The sequence below is a fragment of the Dasypus novemcinctus genome, chromosome 5 (genome assembly GCF_030445035.2).
Source record: "Dasypus novemcinctus isolate mDasNov1 chromosome 5, mDasNov1.1.hap2, whole genome shotgun sequence".
Taxonomy (NCBI): domain Eukaryota; kingdom Metazoa; phylum Chordata; class Mammalia; order Cingulata; family Dasypodidae; genus Dasypus; species Dasypus novemcinctus.
The window spans coordinates 536,211-555,912 of NC_080677.1; the positions used below are offsets into that span (position 1 = coordinate 536,211).

General features: G+C 49.2%; 1 protein-coding gene and 1 long non-coding RNA gene across 3 annotated transcripts in view; one reads left to right on the forward strand and one right to left on the reverse strand.

Annotated features, from left to right (window-relative positions):
* The window catches only part of EGFR (epidermal growth factor receptor), a 202,452-nt gene that overhangs the window by 134,692 nt on the left and 48,058 nt on the right, over window positions 1-19,702 (reverse strand). The window lies entirely within an intron of this gene.
* Window positions 11,344-17,798, forward strand: LOC101441591 (uncharacterized). The gene is made up of 2 exons (XR_188242.4): window positions 11,344-13,830; window positions 13,935-17,798. It is a non-coding gene; the product is annotated as an uncharacterized lncRNA (long non-coding RNA).

Sequence of the window (19,702 nt, forward strand, 5' to 3'; positions counted from 1 at the left end):
AGTCCACAAGGTAAAGAAATCTCAAAGGTCTGTGTTTTACAAAATCCCCAATTCTGGGTTGGGTCCTTGAAAATCAGAATGGATTTTTCTATTCTTCTGAGTTAAAACAAGATTTCTTCCACAAGTATCATGTGAATCCCTATTTGCAATGTCAAGGCTTAGTTTTGTGAACTTATAATGTTACTTATTCTTTTTTGAATAAAAAGTTTTAAATGTTGTGGAAGAGTTATTTCACCTATTCCCAGACTTATTCCTTTAAGGCACTGGCTGTTCTTAAAAAAAAAAAAAAAAAAAGAAGAAGTAATTGGAAAAAACTAATAGTGCTTCTCACTCTCTTGACACACATGGCTCACCCCTTCCTTGACATCTCGAGTTTAGGTCTGGGCTATACTTTGACTTTCAAGCAAGGCTAACGTGTATTTTTCAATCAGGGCTAACGTGTATTTTTCAAAAGTTATAAGATCGGTGGTTTTACCAAGCCATCTACTTTTTACTTGCTTAAACGCGTTTGTGTTGTGTTTTATCTTCTATTTGGTGATTATACCTGAGTGTGAAATAACCTGACCAATTCAAGGAAACTGGGATGTACAGTCCCCTGAGGCAGGAGTCCTGGTAGGGCAGTGGGAGGAAGAAGGGCCTGGGGGCGGGAGGGGGCCTGGGAGCTTATCCACTCACTCCCCCCTCTGCACTGCCCGGTTGTCCATCCGTGGACAAAGCGCTGTGCACGTCAGAGATCACTGGATTTCAAATCTAAAGTGATATTCTCTTCTTTGATGCTCTGCTATATTTATGATGTTAGCCCCATATATTCTGCTTTTGAATGTTATATTTTGCTTATTTGTATTTAATAAACAAATACTATTTTCTGAACATAAATCTGTTCTCTAGTTTTAAGTCCTCTTTAAATCAAGAAACACTGTCCACTGAAATTTAAAGTGCACACACGTGTCCTGGGTGGTGCTGCAGGGACAGATGCTGGACATTGTATGTCTTCCCATGGCCCACTGGGTGGACTGTGGGAGAGTGTGGGCTATGCTGTGGACCATTGACCATGAGGTGCAGTGGTGCTCAGAGATATGTTCACCAAATGCAATGAATGTCCCGTGATGATGGAGGAGGTTGTTGTTATGGGGGGAGGAGTGGGGTGAGGGGGGTGGGGGGTATATGGGGACCTCATATTTTTTTGAATGTAACATTAAAAATTAATTAATTAATTAAAACGACGACAACAAAAAATAAATCACTGTTAAACCCATTAAAAAAAAAGGAAAATATGGAGAACGTGTTGCAAACCTCTGTACTATTTTAGCCTGTACTCTTTATGGTTATTTTTTACATTAAAAAAAAAGCTGCAAAAAGAAAATAAATAAAGTGCACACACAGCCCCGGGCATGATGCAATACGAAGTAGAAAGTACCCAGTACTCCTAGGAAGGAGTCACGCAAAAAAGCTGAATTTGACTCCAGTCAAGGCTTTGTGCAACTTTGAGATGACAGTAGATGGGGAAACTCGAATGAAAAGAAGACAGAACGAAACAACTCTTGAATGTGGGATCTTTACAGCGTGAATGTAAAGAAACAGGCAGTTTCTTCAACAAGGCAATTTCAGGCACTGCTACAGCATACGCCTTCTGCGCTTCCCCCAGACATGGGAAGGCTGCTCTCTAGATCAAGACCCCAGAGACATACAATGAAAGGCAGGGAGCCGGCTCAGTTTCTGGATCACAATTCAAATAAACCAACAGCAAAAAAGACATTTCTGAGACAGCTGGAGAAATTAGCGTGGGATTGACTATTAGAAGACATAGTAGAGTTATGGTTAACTTTTTAGGTTATCATTTAAGAGATTTATGATGAAGTATGGAGAGGAAAAATGACACGGTTTCTTGGATTTGTTTTAAAAATATTTCGGAAGTCATTTTGATGGAAGGCTTGATGGTAAGAGGGGGAAAAATCTTGATAATTTTGGGCTCCAGATAATGTTCAGCTGTATTACAGTTTTTGTGTACAATTCAAAGCTTAAAAAAAATTAATGGAAAATACCATTAAAAACATACTTCCTCTTCCAGATTTCCTCTGGAGAAATCCATTTGAGCATAAAAAAGAAAGCATAAATATGTCCACTGCCCACTAAGAAAATCCGGACTACCAAAATGCTCCTCCATAGTGTCAGGATGCAGAAGGCCACACTCACAGAAATGAGGCTAGTTTGCATCCATTGCAATTTGGAAAGATCTCAAGTAAAGGAAAACGAATTTAAAACACGGTAAGTTACAAAGCAGGATGTATCATATGCATTCCTTTGTATAAAAAATTAAACAAAAACGGGACCTCGTATTGTTATTCTTACATATAGGTGTGTAGAAAATTCTGGAGGGATGCCTTCCAATCTCTTAACAGTGGTTAATCCTGTGCCAGGAAGATTTGAGGATTGTACGCTCTAACTCTTTGCAACAGTGGAACTTCTTACCAAGATGAGGATTTTTGTCTCATGAAATTAAAACATAGTCCAAAAAATAAATAAGTGAGTGGAGAAAGGAAAAAAAAATGATGGAAGGAGTGGGAGGGGAGAGATAGACGGCAAGGAGGGGCGTGGGCAGCCAGCTGGCGGCTTCCACAGCTGGCTGTTTTTCCTCTTCAGCGGGGCAGGGAGTGAGACTAGAACATTTCAGCCTAATCTGCAAAGGCCTCTCACTCCCCCGAGAACACAGGGTCGGCGTTAAAGAAGTGGCGCTGACCACACGGAGAACAGAGGGGCTTCCACGGTGGCCGGGGATGACGTCCTCAGGCTGAGCCCAGGGCAGGTCCTGCAGGGACCCCCGGGGGATGACCGTGAAGGCCACCTGCCCTGGGCGACCCCTGTAACTGGTATTGTGACGAATGATTAGCTTAACAAAACCACGTGCCAGGTGCCGGCGGCCGACTGAAATGACTGACACTGCCCTGCGTGTCTGAACGACCCGCAGGCTGCGGCGCTCTGCTAGGGGAGCTCCCCGCGGGAGGCCGGCGGGAGGCTGGCAGTGTGCGTCACCTGCTGCCAGGGCCTCAGCCGCCCGGTCTGCTCTGGGGCTCTGGGGCTGCGTCGTGGTGAAGTTCATGTCCAGACGCCTCGGGAGTCTGCCCGCCCTACCGCGGGGGAGATGGACCTGGAAGGAGAATGCAGAGCCTGCCTGCGTCTGTTGCTGGCGTTTTCTTTTTCCAACTCTCCGGGGCTGGGCCCTGCCGTTCCTCTCGAGAACTTGCGGTTTCGTCAGGGCTGTGTGTCCAGCTTGGGAAAGGAACGGGCATTTGGCAGGTGTGGAGATGCCAGAGGTATGGGAGGGAGCGTCTGACCACCCCGCGTTCCAGCAGGACTTGAGGAAGGAAACCACCAGTTCCATCGACTGCGTTCCCTGCAGGCCGGCCTCAATGGGCCGCGCGCGCGCGCGCGCACACACACACACACACACACACACACACACACACGCCTTCCCCTTTGCCTGAGGGAGTGCGAAGACCCCAAGTTCCAGGATCAGCCCCGCTGTGGCCTCCCCACGGGGAAGGAGGGCAGGTTGCCCTCCCGGCTGAGGGAATGCCCCGGGGCTCCCCTGTGCAGATTCCTGCCCGCTGCCCCACGCCCGCCCCTGCAGGCCCTGAGCGACGCTGAGAGCCCGGTGGGAAGGGGTGAGAGCCGGTTCACGCTCGACACCCAAAAGGAGCCCCAACCTGTCACAGCCTCACAGTGGCCCTGCGCGCTTCCTGCTTCCTCACAGTTTGATCTTGGTAGGAATGCTCCTAGCAAGGGCCATAAATCTCTGGAGGAAGTAAACACACTCGGCCACACCTTTTTAAGGTTGCACATTACTTTAAAGCAGTGGCCCCTGACTCTGGAGGCGCAGGGAGTCAGCCGGACGGAGCTCCACGGAGCCTCGCAGATTCGGGGTTCGGGAGAGGCGCTCGCCCTCTCAGCACCCTTCCCCGGCCGCCGAGTCCCTCCCTGGGTGCTCAGCTCCAAACAGCAGCCGGCTCAGCGTGGGGGGCTGATCTTCTTTGCCAAGTGGGCAGGGGAAGCAGTGAAAGCCTAAGTAAACTCTGACCATTAGATAACGGGCCATTCTAACTCCCGATGACTTCCTGAATGCCTTAAAAAAGGGGTTTCTCATTTCCTGCCTGTGGAAAAGAGAAATATTAGGATGTGTACAAAGAAAGCAAGCACCGAGGGAGAGAGGGAGAGAGAAGATGGGGGTGGGATGGGGCAGTGAGGGAGAAGAGAGGGAGAGAGGGGGAGAGAAAGGGAGAGAGGGAAAAAGGGAGAGGGAGGGAGGGAGAGAGGAACAGATGGGGGTGGGATGGGGCAGTGAGGGAGACAGAGAGAGAAGACAGGGAGAGGGAGAGAGGGAGAGAGGGAAGAGAGGGAGAAAGAGAGGGGGGAGGGGGGAGGGAGGGAGGGAGAGGAAGGGAGGGAGAGGCGAGGGAGAGAAGGAAAGAGGGATTTTTGTATCTTAGAAGAGAAAACAAAGAGGTAACAAGTTCCACTGGCACTGAGGGCAGGCCTCTCACGCCTCTCTCTCTCCCGTCACAGCTGCGCACGCTCAGCAGCTGGGTGCTGCTGGGAATTCCAGCCCTCACTGACCGACCAGCACAGGAGCCTGCGTGGACACGGGCACCACTTCAAGGGGGTAAAAGAGAGGAGAGACGAAAGCAGTACGGAAAACAGAGTAACCCCATAGTTCATATAAACACAGAGAATTCTACTACAGTTGATTTTGTGCCACAACATGCCAGGAAAGAACTGGTTCACAGAAAAAGCACTTTCATTTTTTCCCCCCATTCTCCAGGGAAACATCTTTCCAGGGTTCCTTTTTTCCTCAAAGGGAGCGAGGTAATCGCCCTTATTTGGACTGTTACCCACTGTCTTCTTTTTTCAAACCATTTACAACCCACATTGACCAGTTGTAAGACACCGTCTTCCAGGGTAGCCTTGGAGGGCACCGAGGGTGGGGCACCTGCCTCCACCTGGCCAGGTGTGTGGCCTGAGCAGATTGCTCAGTCTCTCCAAGCCTCACCTTTCCTCAAATGTAAAACAAAGACATTTAGCAGGGAAATTCTGAAACATAGAAATTAGATAATTCATAAAAATTGCTTAGCCCAGGGCCTGGCACATGGTAAGCATTAAAAAAAACCCATTAAAACTGGTTTCCAAATATGGCGCAAGACTTAAATCAAGGGAGGTCACTAGAGGAAGTGGGTCACTTGTTGCGAGGAGGCAGGTCTGTGATGCTTCCACACAAATCAGAAACTTGTCACACTTCCTGCGGCACGGCCAGTGGAAGAAACCTCAGGCTAAATGCACATGACCCCAATCCTACCTCTGCCACTGTGTCATCTGGGGCTCTTAAAACCCCGATGACTTTTTTTGAAAACAAACTTTATTCTCTAACATATATACAACCTAAAATTTCCCGTTAACCACAGTTAAATAGATGATTCAGTGCTGTGAGCTGCATTCACAATACTATGCTGTCTTTACCACCATCCATTACCAAAATTTTCCATGGTCCTAAACAGAAACAATGGACATTTTAAGGCTTAAGTCCCTATTCCCTACCATCACCCACTCAGATTCTGATGTCAGGAGTTTGCCTGTTCTAAATATTTCATAACAGTGAGATCATCCAGGGTCCTTTTGTGTTGGGTTTATTTCACTCAACATAATGTCCAGATTCATCCACGTTGTCATGTGTATCAGAACTTCATTCCTGTTTATGGCTGAATAATATTCTATCGTGTGTGTATACCACATTTTGTTTATCCATTCTTCTGCTATTTATGGGTTGCCTCCATCCTTCGGCAATTGTAAATAAAGCTGCTATGAACATCCTTGTGCCATTGGTCATGTTTCACGCACTAGGATCTCGATCTTGACAACCTGTATATCCTAATCCCTTCTGCTTTCTTGCATTTCCTAAACCTGGTGTGTTCGTTGGCACTGGAAGATTATTCTCCACGTCACCTACTGAGTCATCTAAGTAACACACAGAGACCCTTGGTTTCATTTCACCAAAGACTTCTAGGTGTACTTAAATATTAATGGTTGTCTGCATCGTATTATTAGTTTACATGGTTTTAAAAACACAGCTTTGATTAATGAGTATCATTTTATTTTTTTCCAGGAAGAAAAGGATTCTCTTCCCTCAGCCTTCAGTTAATATTCTGCTTGGCTTAATTTTTCTAGAAGAAGAGATTTCAGGATCCGTACAAGGAAGTGATAAATGGCTCTCCCTGCTCCATATTTACTTGTAAATACTGAAATGGCCTTTGCTGATGTAATGAGCTTTTAACTCAGAGGAAGTGTGTTCATGCAGCAGACTCACCAAAAGTTTCCACATGTGCCGGGCAGCTCCGTAAAACTCAGGCTACTGACGGTGTCTCGCCGCAGCCTCGTCAGGGCTGGAGGCAGCGAGCGGCACGTTTGTGGGTCCCTGTCAGAGACCTCTACTGCGTGTCTTTATAATGCACTCGCCCAAGAAGCGCTCCAGCAGAGGGTCTTCGACCTTGATGCGAGGCACCTGCTCCATCCTTGAACTCAGGGAGGCCACGGTGCAGGAGTCAGGAGGACGATCCACAGAAAACCCTCTCCTGGGGTTCGAGGATGACCTACTGTCTGAGGCCGCCAAGGAAGTGAGAACGAGGCTCTGAAAGCCCTTTAGAGCGCGAGAGGTCAGGCTATCAGTGACACGGTGACAGTGCAGTCGTTAATTCCACCACAGCCAAAGTCTCTGCAGTGACACGGTGACAGGGCGGTGGGCAAGTCTACCACAGTGAAAGTCTCTGCAGAGGAATGCGCACATCGCACGAGGGCTCAGGGCGTCCCACTCCCACCGGGCGTCTTCAGAAGGCACGCAGGCAGAGCCGTAAGGGAGGGGTCCATCAGCTGCTTGGGGAGAGTGAGGGCCGTGAGTCCAACAGCACCGACGGAAATGAACACCTTGGAAAACAAGCCCTCGTTTGAGGTTCTAGAAGACAACTGTACAAGAATGCCACGTGCTTTGCTCTCTTGGGTGGTTCTGTATCCAAGTAACCTGTTTAGCTTTGGGTGCCATCAGCTCAGTTTAAATAAACTGTTTAGTGTATGTCTCCAAAAGGGCTATAAAGTCATTGGTAGGAGACAAAGGAAAGGAAAGGAAAACAAAGAACCTTATGAACGAACTGGGGAGGAATGGCAGGAGGGAGAAAAGGAAAATGGTGTATGAGTAGCTCATCTTTTACAGATTTGTGAGTCCAAAGGCTGCCTTTTTACTTACTGCGGGTCCAAGAATGGGCCAGGTTCCCTTCACATCGGTGACAGTGTAACAGTTTTCTCTTTCTGACTCTGCCACTGAATATCTTTATAAATGTTGAATAACTTTGGGTTCATCCCTTAGCTTTCTTGGCCTCAGTTTCCTCATCTGTGCAATGAGAGGAAGGAACTAGATTTTGGTGTTTCCAACAGTGGGTCCCAACCAGTAGTCGGAAGTGAACTCACTGTAGTGGAGTGAGACCAACACAGCAAAGACATGTAAGAAATAGAAGAGAGACGACAATATCAGAGTGCTATTGTAAGCGCAGTGTTCTTCATGAAACGTGCGTGTGTGTATGTCATGCTTTCAAGATGCATTTCTTACTCTGGTAAGGTCAGAGATGTTTGAAAGTGAACTGAACTGGATGCTATCTTGGAGCTTCTCTTGTGCCTTATTTGTGAGCCTAGGATTGGCTCAGAATCCTTTGTGGGATAATTCACAACACCTGACAGCACATCTGGGGAGAAGAGAAAAGCTTGGAAATTAAAATTGTTTTTGCCCTACTCCAAAATGTTCTCTTTCAGCAGACACTGAGGATCTTCCATCAGATTTGTGTGGAAACAGCCCCTCCTCGACCTGGGTGAGTTGGTGGATGGAATTGCGTTCCCCACGAAGACATGCCCAAAAAGACCAGCCCCGGGCCTGCGGCTGTGACGCCACCGGTAACGGGGGCCTCCGAGGACCCAGGTGGAGGAGGCTGGGCGGAACGGGGTGGCCTCGACGCTGTGCCTGAAGTCCTTACATGTGGAGGAGACGCGGGCACCCTGACTGGGCAGAAGGCAGAGGAGGAGGAACCAGGGGCGAGCTGCACGGAGACAGCTGTCCTGCGGCAGAGGACGGCCAGCGAGGGCCCCGGAGGAGAGTAAACGCCTGTTCTTGACCAGCATGGCGTGTGAGTCGCAGCGGCCCTGGCTAACTAAGACAGGGGGCAATTTGGTGACTGCTTGCCGGGAGGGTCTGGAAGAGAAGTTCGGCTTTGCCGGCGGGAACACTGAAGAGCCTCGAGTTCAAAGCCCAGGCGAGAGACTGAGGTGGGGGAGCTTACTCTGCTTCTGTGGGCTCAAGTTCATCTGCAGAGCTTCTTAGGACCCGGCCTTGTGGGGAGCCTGCAATGCCCTACCAAGAAGAGAGCAGGGTCCTGTGTAGACGAGACTCCTTCACCGCGTGAATAACCAAGAGAAACACGGTGCCGGCCTGCTCAGCAGCGCCTTCTCCACCGTCCTCCCAGCGGCCCGGGGGAGCCTGCCCACAGGACTGGACGCCCTGGTATGTGCCCCAGAAGCCTAAGAAATGACGCTCCTGCTGCCGCTGGAGGTCCAGAGTGGACACCTGCCCCGAGCGCTTCCATCCCGTCTGCAAGGGGCCTTGTCGAGGGCCTGTTTCAAAGCCCTTTTTGTTCAGGAAAGATTGGTGTGGCCTTGCAGGGTGAGGCATTCTCCTGGCTTGACACAAACGTGGCCATCAGGGGGGTTTGCCAGGAGTTACCCCAGGAGTGAGCGTTTGTTCTTTGCGGAGCATCTTTCACAGGTGCAGCGGCTAAGGGACACCTTCTCCCCGAGCAGCACCGAGCCTCCTGAAGACCATCAGCGCCCCTGGATGGCTGGCGGGTCCCGGACCAACAGGGGACACGGCCTTCATCTCAGCCTGCACCATGTCCATGTCGCAGTGACGGCCTTCATCTCAGCCTGCACCATGTCCATGTCGCAGTGACGGCCTTCATCTCAGCCTGCACCATGTCCATGTCGCAATGACTGACATTTACTAGGGGCAGACCAGCAAGGAAGAAAGACTCTCAGTTACTGTAGCTCTAGAATCAGTCTTCAGACCAGGCAGAGTCTTCAACGAGACGGAGCAATGGGACATCCACAGCAAAAAAAATGGGTATGGACCTCAACATCGCACTCCTACAAAAATTAACTCCAAATGGACGGTAGGTGTGAATGCAAAACACAGAACTGTACTGTGTGTAGAGATAACATAAGAGAAAACCTTCAAGAGCTTGGTCCAGAGATTTTAGACATAACATCAAGAGAAAGATAGTGGATAAATTTTTTATTGCACTTCATTATACTCAAAAACTTAAGGAGCTTGGTCAAGAGTTTTTAGACATAACATCAAGAGAGAAATAATGGATAAATTGCACTTCATCATATGAAAAACTTTTGCTCTGCCAAAGACTCTGTTAAGAGTTGAAAAGAGTATACTTTGGATGGACTGTATAGTATGGAAATACATCTCAATGAAACTGCTTTAAAAAAAAAAAGGTTAAAAGACAAGCTAGAGTGGAAGAAAATATTTGCAGACCACACATCTGATAAAGGACCATCCAAGGATCATTTAAAGCACTCTCGGAATACACAGATGTCTTCTGGTGGTGGCACCCTGATCTTTTCAGCTGGGCCTGAGGGACCTGGGGTGGCCTGTGTCCTTCCTCTCCTCCTGTTTTTAGGGTGCTAGGCACACAACGGAAGGTAAGAAGGAAGCAGGGCGCAGGCCGGGGCGGGGTGAGTGACGCGGTCGCCTTGGGCACAACGTTTAAGGGGTGCCTCAGGCACAGTTATCAAGGGATCTACTGAGGGCAACCATGAAAAACACAAAAAACAAACAAAAAATGCCACAAAATCCGTAATCTAAAAAAATCTAAATTTAAATGAAGACTAGAGCAAACTGACTCCCCTCCCCCAGTCCTGGCCCCAGAAGGGACGATGGAAAGAGCCCACCCTTGGGGGACACTGTACGTATACATCCTTTCACGTTACACAGTTTTAATGTATTTGTAGCTATCATATTATACACGCAATCCCGGCACCTGCAGGGTATCTGAAATCATTTTCACAACCTAGTCAGCACAGGGCAGTGCCACGCAGGCTTCCTTCCCCTGCCCATCAACGAGGACTTCCGGGGCTCCGTCCACCCATTTCCCCCACGGCCAGCCCCTGCGGGCTCACGCCTTGCCCGGCCCCTCCCCAGGAGCCGGGGCCTGCTCTCTGCGCACCCCCCGGCCCTCGCAGCGCCTGCGGCGGCCTCTCCCTGCCAGCCCTCCGGCCACCTCCCTGTCCTCTCCCTCCTGCCCGGGCTGGGCCTGCCCCTGGCTGACCCACCCGCTGCAGGACAGCGCCTCCCTGGCTCCGGGCGCCGGACCCTGGGTGGGAGGGCGTGGGCCCCCGCGGGCAAGGCGCGCTGCTCTCCCCTTGGGGTCCCCTGGGGAGGCAGGGTCCCAGCCCCGCACCTGTACCCACATTCTGTCGGAAGCAGTGCCCGCCAGGTGCAGCGGCGCGCAGCTCCGAGGCTTCCTCCGGCGCCCGTGGAGAGGGGCAGGTGCCCGGGGAGGCGCCCGTGGCTGGGAGGCCCTGCAGCGCCGAGGGGCCGCGCCCCCCGCCGGCCTTGGCACCCGTGACAGCGCTGGGCGCCGTGCGGGCTGACTGTCCACTCGCTGGGGCCTGGGTGACGAGGCCGGCAGGGCAGTCCCCGCGGCCTGGCGCGGCGCGGGCGGCCCATGTGCGCGGGACCTGCACAGCGTGGACGGTGCCTGCTGCCCGCTGCGCTCTTCAGGCGGCGGGGCGGCGGGGGCAGGAGCAGGGGACGCTGCGCGCCAGCACCTGCGCCCCAGTGGCTTACCGCAGCCGGGACACACTGTCAGCAAGAGGACAAGGACGAGGGGGAAAGGGCTTCGCAAAACGTCCTCCGTACTTTGGGGGCCAGTGCCGAAACCTAGAGGGCCTTGGGGGGGTGGGTACCTGGAGCACTTGGAGACTCAAGGAAGCTGGGGGAGGGGCCCTGGCCCCCCAGCTGCCCCCCTCACGGGCGACAGAACGCTCAAGGGGGACACAGGGTGCCCAGGGGGTTTCTGGACGCCCCTTGGGTGCTACGCAGCTCCCTGCCCAGGGACAGAGGCCTGCAGTGCACTTTACCCCAGAGCCGAGCACCGCCAACCCCTCCCCTCCCCTCCCCACCCACCCTGCCGTTGGCTGCCAGCAGGTAAGTCAGCAGCAAAACGTGACCACTGCGCAAAGCTCTACAGGCCAGGCAGAAGCAAACCCGCGCCCCGGGGCTTCCTCCAGCGCCGGCCCAGAGCAAAGGTCCCGGCCCTGGCCAGTGCAAGCGGCCCCCTCGCCAGCCTGCTGCTTGGGGCTGCCTTCGCCGCCACGACGCTGCTGCCCTGTCAGAGCCCTGGCGTTCCCGCCCCCGCTCATTTTCCAAGCCCTGTCCTGTGAGCAGCGGCCCTGCCCTGGGTCACTCGAGTTAGCTCCCCGCAGCGGTAAACATTTCTGCAATTCAGTGACATCATACTCGTGCGAAGAGAAGGTGGACGCGAGTGGGCGGTGGAGCGTGTGGAGGACACGCAAACACACACATACTTCGTACTTTAGGGAAGGAACAGAAGGTAAAATTTAATTTCTCTGAGGCAAGACCACGATCAGAAAGTGCAGTGATTAAACTGCACTCCAGCTGATGCTGCGCTCCATATTGGGTTCTGTGCTACTCTGACCACCCAGGAAAATAATTTCACAGTCTCCGTATGATGTGTCCTTCCCTGAAATTCGATTCATCGATGATAAGGAATTCCTATGTGCTGGTTCCTCTGTTGTAAAACACCACACCCATCACAGAAGGTTAGTTCACAAAGTTGCCGGATTTCCACCCAGACTGACAAGGACCAAGGGCTGACCTAAATATCTTCTCTGGAATCTTTAGAGTCTCCGTAATCTGTCAGTGACCGAATAGCCACTTTAACGGCTGACCTATGAGCCCCTCCACCACGACAGGGGCTCGACGGCTGCACCCCCTACCGGCACGGCCGGGGGTCTCTGTTCAACTGTCATGCTGCCCTTCAGGTCCTACAACCACGGGGCACACAGAGCACAGGTAGGCCCTCGCTGGAGCCCACACGGCCCCTTCTCTCACTGCTCGTTTACCAAAGGTTTACCAACAGATTCCCAGCCAGGGGCGATGGGCGGCAGGGCGGACAGAGGTCCCCAGGAAGGAGGGGTGCCCGGAGCTCTGCAGGGCATTACGTCCTCCAGGGCAGGGGTGGATCCCGTCCAGAGCGAAAGGGCTGCAGGGGCTACGAACGAGCTTCACAGAGGAAGACGGGCCTCCTTGGGGGGCTGCAGGAAGGGCAGGTCTGACCTACGTGAGGGGCAGGGAGGGCTTCCCAGGGACGAGCCAGGTGAAGGCTGCGCTGCCTGCTCGCCTGCTCGGCTGGTTTCGGCTCGCGGGTCTGTGTGGGTGTGAAGATCGGTGTATCAGATGACCGAGACAAGTCCAGGCCACACAGCGGTAGGATCCTGGAAACCCTGTCCAAGTGGATCCGCACAGTGGCTCTGGGGATTCTCTGAAACCAGCGAGACTGGCTTGTACTGGGATTCCTGGGTCTCAACAACAAAAGGGGAATGCTTAACATCTGTTACCATTTCTGTTGGCTGATTCGATTACTTTGAAAATATATTTCCGTTCAGAATTTCGGCAAGATACTGGCACCTGAAGAATGGATCATGCTCATGTACTGATTGGATCGCCCTCCCTCCCCTTGTTTGTTGTTTTCGCTAGCTGTCTACTCTCTGTGTCCACTCGCTGTGTGTCCTTTCCGTGCCTGCTTCTTTTCTTCTCGTTTTTCTCTTTAGGAGTCACCGGGAACTGATCCTAGGACCTCTGGTGTGGAAAGAGGCACTCAATTGCTTGACTCGCCTTACTTCCCTGGTCTGCTGTGTCTCTCGCTTTCTCTCCTTGCATCTCCCCTTGTCGCGTCATCTTGCTGTGCCAGTTCTCCACAGTGCGGGCCAACCTGCCTTGACCAGGAGGCCCCAGGAATAGAACCCTGGGCCTCCCATATGGTAGATGAGAGCCCAGCTGCGTGAGCCACATCTGCTTCCCTGATTGGATTTTAATACAATTCAAGCTGATAGAACATTGCTAAAAGGGTATCATGATAAACCGCAGAAGTATCTTCAATGAGATGTTTCAATACCAAATGTCCCTTTCATGACTAGCTACCCGTGAATAACCGAATAACTGCTAGGGGTGGACAAGTAGACAAGGACAATTAGAGGAGGTACACAGGCGTGGACAGGTCCAGGTGAATGGAAATGAACAGTGTGCTTGCTCATCTTTTCTTTTTTTAGAGAACTATTTTGCACAGCTCTATCATCACCCTCCCACCATCAAGAAAGGCAGCCCATATCTAATTTAATGGTCTTTCTAGCTCAGCAAATTCTGATTTGGAGAATTGATTTGCATGGATTTTTGTGCAATCCTGTTTACAAACCAACGGAAGAAAAAAAAAATTCCAATCCCAGAGTACATGGTGTAGCTTGGAGCTTGCCAGAGAAGGCAGCTGGGACGCACGTGTGAGGGCCTCCAAGGGCCTGACGCTCTGTCTTCACCACGGGGTGGGTTTTGCCTCCAGAGTTTACACACGAGAGGAACACGAGCTTCAGGTAGCTCCTCAAGAACCAACCCAAGAAGATGTGTTCCCGGGTCTGGGAGGATCACAGCTACCTATCAATTGTGAGGTCAGTGCGACCATATCTGGAGAAAACTCCAGGTTGGCAGATTTGTTCCAGAATACATTGATTTTTATTATTCCTGTGTTTATTTTTGCTGAATTCACTCCCAGGTAAATATATTCTGAAGGCCGATATCAACTGCTTATATTAGGAAAGCTTGAGGACAATAATTTCTGCCACCGTGTCTACAACTCAGTGGATGTAATGTCCTCCAGAGAAGGAAGGACTTGGCAAGGTGAACGCTGCAGGTGCTGAGCACGCAGGAGGCCTTGCTCACCCCAAGACGGGGGTGAGGACAGCACGAAGACCGGTCCAGCTGGAAGTGGCTGGCATCCTCTGGCCGATGGGACAATTTAAACCATTTGTTTGTCTTAGCTCTGGCTTGTCCAGTGTGGGTTTGCTTCTCCTTTCAAGAATGCAGCAGGTAACTGCTTGACCACGTTCTAGCAGCTAGCCGAGGGTCGGAGCCATCACACCTCGGACCCTTCATCCTGTCACTCTTTAAAAGGAGATTTAGGACGGTGACAGGGTGACTTTACCAGCATCGTGAGATGTTCTCCTGAGTTCCTATATTGGTTTGCCATTAACACAACTATCTATATAAGAATCTTAGTCAAAGATTTCTAAAATAGCTTTCTAAAATACTATACAATCTTGAAGTTTAAATTCTGGGGGAAAATTGTGTTTTGTTGAGATCCCCTTCCAAACAGAACTCTTGATTTAATAATTAGAATGATTAGGTAATTCCATTTTTGTCTGGCTACGTTAAGAAAAAATAATCTTGATTTCACCAGCTAAGCAGCTAATTATTGATTACAAATTTCCTTTGATTTTACTGAGAGGGTCTATTTGTAGAGGTAGTTTATCAATTAAAGTATGCGTCCTAAATGATTAGGGATTCCTTTATAATATACATCCAACTTAAAAAGCAGCAGGTATTTGGGGAATAGGCAAATGGTGCTTAAAATACTACGTATTTTTAAATAAATCCATATTCTCAAAAATAGTTCTGGAAGGACTTGAACAGCCTTTCACAGGGAGAGGCCATGTCACGACTCACACTTTCTATTTTATATACACAAACCAGAACCGGCTGTAAACCAGTGCTCTATTTTGATGACATCATCATAACTTTCAAATCTGACTGGAGAGAGGCAGCATTGAAATCTAGCAAAGGTATTAAAGGCAGGAAGTAATTGATCAACCAGGAAGGAAATCAGTATGAGATCTGGTAGTGAACGATGCGATCCTATAAATTTCCCCATGGCTCTGAATGGGGACTCACTCTCGGCACAGATATTCTGAAACATTTCAACATGACTCAGTGTTAGCAGGAAGGGCGCGGAGCCAGACGCTTTGTTTTCTCATGGGGTTGACAGTGTGTACCTTAGAATGAGCCAGAGGACAGCGGGGTAGCAGAATGTGGCTGCGTACCCCCAAAGAACAAGAGCGCCATTGAAGACGGCTGGACCAGTGCCCAAAGGGCACTTACAATAACCAAAAACCACATCAAATTGTCACCACTCCAAATAGGTGATGCACATTTGTTCAGAAAAAGCTATGCTACCGCAATCTCAGTAATGATTATGTCAATTCTAAAGGGAAAGAGATAAGAATTGTTTTACTTATAATTTGCCTAAAATTCACTCCTTGTAGAGGTCACACATTGAGTATGCAGAGTCATGAAAGGAAATACATGTTCTAGTATTTGATGAAGCGACAGCATAAATAGCACATGTGGGTTTTTAAAATAGGGTGCTCATAAATAACATCTGAAGAGGTGGGAAAAAGCAGGTCTAATGTAGGTATGGTTGCCTCTGTAATGAGGGTGGCAACAGAGCTAGAATGGGATTCCAGTTACTTGAGAAAGTACTTTAATTTCTGTTCCTTGGTTTCGGGAAAAATGGGGCAGGGTAGAGCGAAATGGCCATAGCAATATCTCAGATTCCATCGTATTATGTAAATTCACATTAAGTCCACACTTGAACCTTACGATGTAACACACAGTTCACTTCTTTGCAGGCCACATACGGAATGTGAGCTGCATGAAAAGTCCTGGAAAGGAAGTTTTGCCGTATGAATATATTACTGTGGTGTATGCATTGGGTTCTGTGCTGATCCCAGGGACCGCAGAGTATTTCTGCCACATCCATGCACTCAGGCACTGTTTTTCCAAGATTATTTTATTTTATTCCCACAAAATATCCTAGTAGGAAGATATTAAAAACACACCTGTGTTACAGGTGAGGAAACAGGCTGGCAGGTTAGACACCTGTGCAAGGCCACCCAGCCGCTAGGGCCAGCACGCCCTGTGCAGTCTCCCAGTGGCAGGCCAGCCCTTCTTGGGTCCTGGCCGATTCTGAACTGAGAGAAGCCCTTCAGTACTTGGAGGAATCATGGAGGATTTAATGGCTAAGTAGCAGAAAAAAAGAGACTGAGAACGTAGGTATGTGCATCATTCTGAGCTGGTCAGATAGTTGGCCAAAAGCTTGGCCTCCAAGAGTGATCAGATGGAGCATAATCTGAGAATTAAAAAAAAAAATCTAACTTAACTTCTCTAACAGCGACAAAAAATTATTCATAAAAATGTCAAATATGAGAAAAAAGTAATGAGATGTTCAATATGAGAAATTTTAGTCTGACTCACAGGAAACTTTTCAGACAGTGAATTGAACTGAACTCTGTCATGGACCTAAAAAGAATAAACCAAAGTCCCTGCCATAGATTTGATTTTTAAAACTAGCACATGCACAGGCAAAGTAAAAGGGTCCAGGGGGAGATGTCCCAGAGATGTCAGGTGGCTCCTTTGAGGGAAGTCTTTTAAGGACCACAAAAGACTGCTAAAGCATTTGTCAGTATTTATTGGAACACGACTGAGCAACTGACTGTGGTACAACCAGTGGTCATTAAATGATTGGAAAACCATTCCCTAGAAGTGGGAACAACGAAAGGACAAATGGGCTGCACGAGGTCAACTACCTTCCGCAGTGGTGTCTCCGTAAGGAGGCGGCAGCACACGTGCCAGGGCTGCGCTCGATGCTTCACATTCACTAGCGAACACAGTCCACGCCACAACCCGGTGGCGCCAGCACTATCCTTAGCGCCACCTTACTCACGAGAAAACGCAGGCTGCGATGGTTTAAGGAGCTTTCTCAAGGTCCCACAGCTGCTAAGTGGAGAACTGGGATTTCCACCTGGTTCCCGGAAATGTGCAGCCCCGATACAGTGTTGCAAATACAGCACTTAAATCCACCTTCAGTAAGTTTTATGTGTCAACAGTGTGCACTGTTCTTTGAAAAATCAAGTCCCAAATTACTTTGCTAGTGATAGCCATGACATTTAAACGATGTGCAAATTCAGCATTAAGTTCACCCTTGCACTTTATAAGGCGATACGCAGTGCACGCCCTTGAGGGCCACGTATGATAGAAACGCGAGCTGCATCTAAACGTGGGTCAGGAAGTCGCGGGCCAGGTATATGTTATCGAGCCCAAACGCTGGGCACTGACTGCTCACGGTGGCCGCGGAAGTCGTCCAGGTTTCTTTACTGTATTTCTGCTGTGGTACTGACTAGTCCCGTCCAAGAGAAAACCGTGAGGCGAGGCTGGCTCTATTCTGTTTATGTTGCTAAGTTACCGGATATTTTGCCTTGCCTTGCCCAGAGAATTGTGTTGTCTTTAAAGAGATAAGCCACATTGTGGACCATCCTTGTACATATGTCCTAAATGTGCTGAGTATTTCTGTAAAATAAACTTCGTCTTCTCCTTCTCTTTCAAATGTACCTCTTGGAGAGAATCATGTATTTCTCCACTGATTTGAAATGAAATTCTAAACATATTCATATTTGAGCAGAAATATCTCTACTTAGGGTCCTGTGAATCGCACCTAACCCCTCCCCTCAGGTGAGACTGCGGAGCATTCGCATTCTGAAAAAGGATGAGACTGGAAGGAGCAGGTGATTTCCACAGGGCGGGCTCCGAGGTAGACGACGGCTGTGCCGAGGACGTGGGGACGCAGGCTGCATCTGTTTTCGTTCTCTTCTCAAAAAAAAAAAAAAATTCTGGAGAAACGTTCAACTTATTTTTTGAAGATGCTGAATTAAATTATATATATATATTAAAAAAAAAAGGTAGGCACAGTTATAAGGAAGAAGGCAAAGGGAAGCATGTATTCAGCATGATTGTATCTTTCCTCTTGCCCCTCAGCCCTCAAGACAGAAAGAGACAAAAGCCAGTTTTGGAAAGAAGCGTAAGCATTGCTATCTTTTATGAGTTTTCCACTACAGCACATGATGAATGGTAAGGGATTAAATGTCCCTTCTTCTCCCTTGCCTCACACAAATCCTCCAAATGTGGATTCCAGTTCTTCCCAACAAAGTTGGAAGCGGCCTTGCTCCATGTCAGTGGACCCCAAAGCAAAGGCCCAGCTGCTGAAAGAAGGGAAATCAGAGCGAGCCAGGGCATTCTAATGCTGGGGCTAACTCACGCCTCCTAGGAACATGGCTCAGCCTTCACCTGGCCCAAGCTATAGAAACATCCGGCGGGATGCGTATACCCACGTCATCCTGGAGTAAACCAAAACTTCATAAAGCTGGGATTAGGTAAACTGCTCCTGAATCCCATCCACTTTGCTCCTTTCTTGTCTTTTTCCTCCACCTCTTTTCCTATCTTCAAGACTGCCATGAGAGAATGAGAGAGCTCCAGTAGCTGATTAGTTATTATAATGTTTTTGTTAGTCACCTATGGCTAGAAATAGCAATACGGGAGAAAATCCAAGTCCCAATGTGTGTGATTTCTTCTCGCAAATATTTGTGTATTGCTTCTAAAATTAGCCCTCGTCATGAATTGTGACACAATTTGGAGGGCTAGATAACCATTTGCAAATGATCATCAGTGTATGCCTCAACTCTGTCATCTGTAAAAAAGAGATCCTTGAGCTGAATCATCGCAAAGCCTTCTTCTAACTGCAGCATCTTATTTTTTTGAGAGACTGTTGCTGTACCTATCTCTATCTCTCTATCCATCCATCCATCCATCCATCCATCCATCCATCCATCCATCCATCCATCCATCCATCCGTCAACCACAGAACCTAAGTGGAAATTAGATTAGACATTCAATGTCTTGGTTCCTTTTCCATTTCAATTGCAGTAGTCCCCTGGAAAACACATATCCTTGATATATTTTTAGAGACTGGAGGTTTTGCTGAGGCTGCAAAGTTAGTGGTTTTTATGAAAACCTAAAACTGAACGAGCAGGTTGATTATCTTAAGTGACTCAGAAGAGTACAGTTTTAGTTCTTAAAACCTATGCCTGTCTAACCAGGAGTTTTTCAAAAGGGACTATGCACTGAAAAGTGGGAAACACTGGGTTTTTCATTACTCAGAAAGACAGAGCGCATTCCCTTTCATTTTCCTTTGATGCGGGCTGAGACGGGGAGAAAGTTAGGAGAACACACGTGGCACCCTTCTCCTTTTGAAACAAACGGAGACCTTTTCTCTCTCTCTTTTTATGCTTGTGTGCTTTTCCAGTGTAGTGTTGGTAAGATACCTCAGCTCCATTGCTCTCTAACAAATCTAAGGAAGCGTCAGGTAATATCTCTGGTTGGTACATGATGCATTCAGGAAAACTTTTCTGAAAATAGACTCTGAAAGCTAAGCAGCAGGGTTGCTTGAGAGAGGGAGAAAGGACACGTGTGTGCCTGTGCGTGTGATCAGTTTCTCGGACTGGTGGAGGGAGGTCGCAGGTGGAGAACTTTTGGGGGTTTTCTGTTGGGTTTTTGCTCCCCCAAACTCGGGAAGTGGAGTTAAGCTGGTTCCCGCTGCCACTGCAGGCTGCGGCAGGCATCCCGACATTTAAGTCCCCTGCTGCCCCGGGCATC